Consider the following 7505-nt stretch of genomic DNA (forward strand, 5'->3'; position numbering starts at 1 on the left):
CCCGTGACTCGGTGCACACTGTTAGATAAGCGTTGCCCGACATAAATTGTTCGCCATTAGGAACAACGAAGTGGCGCCACAAAAACGTCTGCCCCCGTCACGGACCGCGCTCGCCGCGTTACGTGCTCGCTGTTTTTAGTCAGCCGCCGTACACGAAAGGGGCCCAGGCGCTGCCCCGGAGAAATCCCCGGCTCTCTATACGTCGAACCCCGCGGCTTCCGCATCGACAGACACTTCCCTAACCAGAGTCTCACTGCAGCTATTCAGCAGAAAGCGCTATGCCGTGTTCTTGCGTCGGTTGCTAACCTCCACATGAAACTTCTGAACTATGTGCGGCTAATGTCAATGAAAGGTAAATTGTTTAGCAGGTGTTTGAAGAAGATGCTGAAATTACCCTACAAAATGAAACTTTGAGCTTATGTCTTTCACGCCCAATGAGGAGTCATTTATTGTACATCTTCAAAAACTACGTGTGTTCATCATTTGTTATTGTTTATTGTTTTGATTTATACTACACCTACTGCAGTTTAAAAGAGTGTTACGCCAGACGCGAATCGTTTTTGCTTACTGGGTAGAGATGGGTAGTTCGCGAACGAACGGGTGCAAAGGAACGGTTCACCAAGATGAACGAAAGAACCGAGGAACGAATTCCAAGGAACGATCGGTTCGTAGTTCACTCAGTCGCATCGGTCTACTTATAGTTCCCAGGAACGAGGAACGATCGGTTCATAGTTCACTTCGGTCGTGGCGGTCTACTTATAGTTACCGGGAACGAGGAACGATCGGTTCATAGTTCATTAGTTCACTTCGGTCGCGGCGGTCGCGGCGGTCACTTCGGCAGTTCTCGTTCCAGCCTCGGTCGCGTGCTCGTCTCAGTCTCGGTCTCCCTCGGCCGCACTCGTCGCTCTTCGCATGGACCACCTGTCTCAGTTCCACTGCCGACTGCTCCTAGTTAGTTCAGTATCCAGTTGTTCGTTTCGTTCACTGCGCTCGCCTATTTGACATGTGTTCCAAACTGTTCTAGCTCTTGGTTCCCGTTATTCAGCGTCCACGACAGGTAATCAAAAAGTATTTTATAGTTACGTAAATTACATAAAAATTACGTTGTATGTAATAGGTACGTCTTTTTAGGTAACAAAAGGGCATATCAGCTCATTTCATTATATCGATGAACAGCAGAAGACATACTTATAACAAGGAAAGTTTTTTTGTTATTCATGTATTTTTTGGTTTCAGCGACTTGATTTAGCAGCTAACTTTCAATAATTTGCTTAATTTTTAGTGTAAGAAAATTTATATAAAACTATTTTCGTGTATCTTTCATATACAAAACATTACATTTAGGAAGGCTCTAATTAGTTTTAAGTTTGGTTGTTTCCAATTTGCATTATCTGCTAGTTTGGTTTCTTCGAAAAAAAAGTGGGTTGTGGGTCATTTTGGCTCAGTAGGAAAAGCGGTGCCTCTCCATTTGAAAAGACATAGATTGCCATAAAATCATATTTACTTATTGTCTCAAAAACATTTGTTCAGAAGGAGCTTTCAAACCAAAAACTTTATTACTGCAAACTTAATTATTATTATTATTATGCATTAACCTTAATAATACAGTATAAAAACCTAATTTTAACTAAGTGACGCAAGTATGCGAAAACCGCATTTTATTTTATGCTTCCATTAAAGTCTCTACTTCGCCTACGAACTTAGAGACAACGTGAAGTATTTATAGGGTGTAAACGATTATTGTTTACAACGTAGCATAGCTATGTAGTGGAAGTCGAAACGAAGAATTTTATACAAGACACTTGTGGTCAATTAAGTTGGGAAACAGTCACCAACAGGTTTACAAGACTACATGAGCTATAGCCCATGCGCGTCACGTGAGATTTTCATGTTCTCTTCTCCAGCTCTCTACACATCGTCATAGATTGTTTCGCAATTGTTGCTTGCATTAGCTTGTTATTTCTTCGCTGCCTAATAATTACATGTTTGTCTGTTTGTTGTATCTGCTCGTAACGGGCAACAGATCGTCCGTAATTGGCGAGCAGTCTGTACTCGGGCCCGGTTTTCCGTGCGCCACCCTATATTATTTCCATGCGATCAGCCACACAAGGCTACGGTTGGCTAAACGACAGGTTCTACAGAATCACAGAAATTACTTCTAAAAGTGTTAAGAATTCTGTAATGAATAAAAACTCTATACTCCAGGGGGGAGGCAAGTGCCCCCTCTTGGTGCCCTCCATCCTTCAGTCACCGACACAACTAGTTTTCGGTTTTCCATAAGAACCATATACCGAGCACAAATGAACGATGACTAGTAAAAATGAACGGTTCCCAAAAAAGAACGATCACCAGTGAACTAGTTCCCAATGATGAACGAGTTTGCCCATGTCTATTACAGGGCATCATCCTTGTTGGCTGGTGTTTATTCCTCCTTTGTGCAAGCATTCGGCTTTTTTCTCCCTTGCCCCTAGAACATGTTGTAGTCGAAAAACATTGGTTACACTTTCAACCTTCGCGATTTTTCTACTTTTAGAAACCACCTTTTTCTTTCTTTTATTTTGCAATTCACTCCACTTTTCTAAAACTTCGTTCAAGTTGTCTTCACAGAAATTTTACTGTGGTTCCACTTGTTTTGCCGTCGGTGACGAGGGACGAACCTGCAGTCTTCAAATCATGGAAAGAGTAGCAATGAAAGCCAATCACTAATGATGTTACTCTGCAAATAAATGCGAAACGCTATTGATGTAACAGTCCCTTAAATTACGTTATGCTGAGACAGAAAAAATAACAGTTGATATATGACAGCTGTTGCGAAAGATTGTAATCTAACCAAAAGCACACTGGTGTGCAAAACTAAAGATGGAAATAACTTTTGAATGATGTGTCACTGCCAAGAGAAACATAGTACGGTGAAACATGGAATCTACATAGAAAGTGCAGCTGAGGATAGCATTGGAGTGGGTTTGCATCAAGCGGGAATTTGATACGTGCCGCATTTTCGGCACACAACTCTGGGCAGGAAATTAACGACTGGAGTACTTGAGCCATTGACGTGAGACGACTGGGCACTGCATGCTTCTTGACGTATATCTTGACAGTTTACGGTACACTGCCTGTCTCAACGATGTCCTGAGTAGTTACAATGTCTTGCTCCTATAATAAGCAAGACTGTCCACAAATGTGCATGAATGTTACATTCTGAATGTACGAGCACTTTTCACAACTATACTCATAAGCTCTCGATTGGCAGGAGAAGGAATGAAACAGGCATGTTCACCATTAAATGTCGATTCTTCGAGCTGTGAAGGAATTTGTCTGACGGATTCGACAGGAAAGTCCAGAAATTCTCGTTTTTGTATTTTAACCCTGCATCGTCTGCCCCAACATCTTCTGGTTATACGAGAAACGTACATTTTGCGCAACTCTCGTGGTACACTGGTGCGCAAAACTTAAGGACGAAAAGAACTTTGCCGGCCGGGGTGGCCAAGCCGTTTAGGCGCTACAGTCTGGAACCGCGAGACCGCTACGGTCGCAGGTTCGAATCCTGCCTCGGGCATGGATGTGTGTGATGTCCTTAGGTTAGTTAGGTTTAAGTAGTTCTAAGTTCTAGGGGACTGATGACTTCAGAAGTTAAGTCCCATAGTGCTCAGAGCCATTTGAACCATTTTTTGAAAAGAACTTTCGCATGATGTGTCTCTGCCAAGTAAAGCAGCTCGAAGAAACTTGCACCGTACGTAGAAAGAACCCCTGCAGTTTAGTACAAAAGGTAACTAAAAGAAATACGCAATGCGACGAACAAAATGAATCTTTTACTCTTCTTCCTTTTCTGCCACTCCAGGATTAGACTCACCATCTCTTCCTCTGGTTGCTCCACGTTTTTATTCAAAGACAATATTTACACTGCAGACTCTGCGATTCATGATAGTTCCCTGGACATTACAAACTGCGGAGCACGGTTCTTAATAGGGCGTGTGATCACTACAGACGGCCATGCGTGCTCTGCAAATTGCTCCCATACTGACCAAAAACGTTAGCATGAAATTCCACCAGCGTGGTTGACAGTTGCCAAATGGTCGTTGGTGCATGTAGACGTGCTGCAAAACGTGTGCCCTACGCAACCCACTTATGAGGTTCAAGACGGCGAAACGGGCAAGCCAATCAATCCGCCGGATATTCTCTCGTTCAAAGTACTGCTGCACCTGCTCTCTTCAATGCGATCGCCCATTATCATCCATAAAAATAAAGCTATGGTCATATGCATCCCTGAAAAGACTCACACGGGGAAGGAGTACAGTGATACAATAGTGTTAACCTTGTGTGTACTGTGTTCAAAGATTTGGTGGTCAGTATGCCCATGCAACATTATGCCTCCCGACACCCTATCACCAGGGACAGCAAAACGATCACGCTCGACATTGTTCCTCCGTGTTCCCAACTCTCGACATATGAGGGTAAGTTCAGCACTGTCGAACATGGTCGTTTTGATGCTCCATGTGTTATGGTGTGGAGAGACAGGATGTCGCATGTGCATACTGACCTCTAAATTTTAGAACATGGGACACACAACGATCAAAGTTATTGTGATATTGTACTCCTTCCCCATGTGCGCGTTTTCAGCGGCGCATTCGGCCCCGACTTTATTTTTATGGATGACAGTGCACAACCCCATCGGAGCTGTTGAACGAGAGGATATTCGGCCAATGGACTGACCAGCCCGTTTCCCCGAGTTAAATTTTGTCGAACATGTGTGGGATGCATTGGACAGACGTTTTGTAACACGTCCACGTGCACCAACGGCCATCCAACATTTGCCAACCGCGCTGGTGGAGGAATGGAACGCCATACCACAACAACTCCATACTAACACGCCAGCCAGTGTGGGAGCACGTCGCAGAGCATGCATTACCGTCCTCGGTAATCACACAACTTGTTAAAAACCATGTTCCGCCGTTTTTCATGTCCAGGTGACCACCACGAATTGCGGTGACTGCAGTGCAGTTATATTAAGACCGAATAAGAGATGGTGAGACCGGAACAGGCCCTAGGCCTAGCATGGAGTGGAAGAAGAAAAGAAAAAATAAGAATGAAAGTGTCATATTTGTTCGTCTCATTGCGCATGTCATGTACATTGAAATGTAACACCCATGATATTTATCATGAGTTTTGCCAAGTATAGGAGCAGGACGTCGTAACTACACAGGGCGTCGTTGATGCAGCTAATTTACCGAACTGTCAAGATCTCTATCAAGAAGAGAGCAGCGCACAGTCGACCCACGTCAGTGACGAAAACCCTACGAAGTAATGCAGCCATTGAATTCCTGCACAGAAGCGTGTGCTGCATTTCCGGCACGTTTCGAATTCCCACTTGGCACTCATCCACTGCGATGCCATCGTCCTGTTGCGACAGCACCTTGTGACGACGAGACTCAGCCATCAGGGCAGCGTGACATGGGAACTCTGGGCAGTGCAGTGAGCAGCCACCCGCAGCGTGGAGTGTGGCACCAGGCCGATGGCGACGGTGGAGCTACTGAACAAGACGCAACTATTGGAAACTGCCGAAACTGTGGGTTGTCAGTCCGGCCGGTATAGATATATATGTTTCTCCGGTAGCCACGCAGCAGGATTTCTTGAGCAATTCTGTCATTCGGTCGCCGATTGTTAGGTTGATTGCTGGGAACGTTTTGGTGAGCAACTGGAAGTTTGAACAACGTACTACAGCCTTCCTCTGGGACTTGGTCGCACAGCCGTTGCTCTGTTTACAACTGTCATACTAGCTTCCATTAGGACATTGCACTGTATTCCACCTCTATTAGTAGTGGCCCGCGCCAGAAATACTGTTTTTATTAAATCGGTTTTAAATATCGACTTGTTCGTTAAATTATTCCAATAATTTATTTAAAAATATTCATTGTAACTTAATACATTCAGGGATGCACAAATAAAATTTATTTTTCTTGTGAATCACGACAACTATGTTAATTCTCACATTTGTGAGATTAATAAATTAATAATGGCCTCCATATTATATATTTACCCCAGACAGCCACTCCCTTTCTCCTTGCAAGTAAAATTCCTTTTGTTTCAGGTGAAACTTTGGTAACTAACATTTAATGTAAATGATGCCACAAATAAATTATATGTATCAGTTTAAAACATCGTGCCGTTCCGAGATTCGAACCCTGATGCCTGCCTTGCGAGAGCTTTGCGCTACTAATTACGCGTCAAGGACTGACACAAAACTTGACCTGGTTGAATCCCAGTCCGGAACAAGTTAGCTAGCTCATTACATATCGATTTCGATAGGCTACTTTTGTAAACCCTATGCACAGCCACTGCATCGGAAACATTCCCTTTTCTGAGACGTAGTCATTTAACCAATCATAGGCCTTGACTGTAGAGCATGTCATATGCTTGTGGTTCGAAAAAAGATATTGTAGCGGTCCGTGTACAAAACAAAAACAATTAAACGAAAAATTAAGTATAATGTATTAGGAAATGGTGATTAAAACTTTTTTGTATAAGTAATAAATATCTGATGTGTTAATTAATAATCTCAGCTTATATACGAATAGTTTAATTTGTGAACCGTGTAGTAGACTTCGTACAAAAACTAACTGCCGGTTCTCTCGAACGATATCTAAATTACAATACCTTCGCTGAGCCGTGCTTCCTTAACAGATATCGTACTCCGCCTCAGTGTGAGTACATGGTGCTACATAACATACTTTAAAGAAAATTACACAAAAACAAAACAAGAGTGAGTAATTAAATAATGATCAAGGTTAGTACGAGTAAGAAATGAGTACGCTGAAACAGTGAATAATTTCTTTACCTTAGCACTATTATTTCTTTTCAAAATAACGTGGTACATCAATCTGTTTCACGTGCCCTAGTAATATACCAGTACATTCTGTGTAATAATAACATTAAATGAGGTAGTCGAACAGTGGTGTCTAATTTCATCCTGTATACCCGATGGCTGACGTGAAGAAGCGCAGAGGGAAAAAAAAGAATGAAGGTCACTAAAGACATTTGATGGTCGAAATTTCATCACTGTGTTTCTCTGTGAGCGCTTACTCTCTCTACTAATAGCTATAGAGCTGGATGTAAATATTAAATGTATTTAATGAAAACACCACAGAAGCCAGCCTTTTCAAAACATGGCAAATTTTAGCTACGTCATGTGAATACATTTGAAGTTGTGCACACAAATTTAACATCGAAAATAATTACTGCAAAACAGCTCTGTCCGTAACCATAGAACAAGAGCTACACTGAACTTACGTTCACCAAAAAAGAATAAACATAAAACTCAAAGCAGCACTTTCCAACAAGAAATAAAACTGTACAATAAATTGCCCAAGGAAATTAAACATAATACTAAAGCAAAAGTATTTAAAAATGCAGTTACAAATACGTGTTAAGCTGTACATTCTACACTGACGAGCTAAAACATTATGACCACCTGCTTAATAGCATGTCTGTCAGTCTTTGGAGCGAAATAC

The sequence above is a fragment of the Schistocerca americana genome, chromosome 3, assembly GCF_021461395.2.
Source record: "Schistocerca americana isolate TAMUIC-IGC-003095 chromosome 3, iqSchAmer2.1, whole genome shotgun sequence".
Taxonomy (NCBI): Eukaryota; Metazoa; Arthropoda; class Insecta; order Orthoptera; family Acrididae; genus Schistocerca; species Schistocerca americana.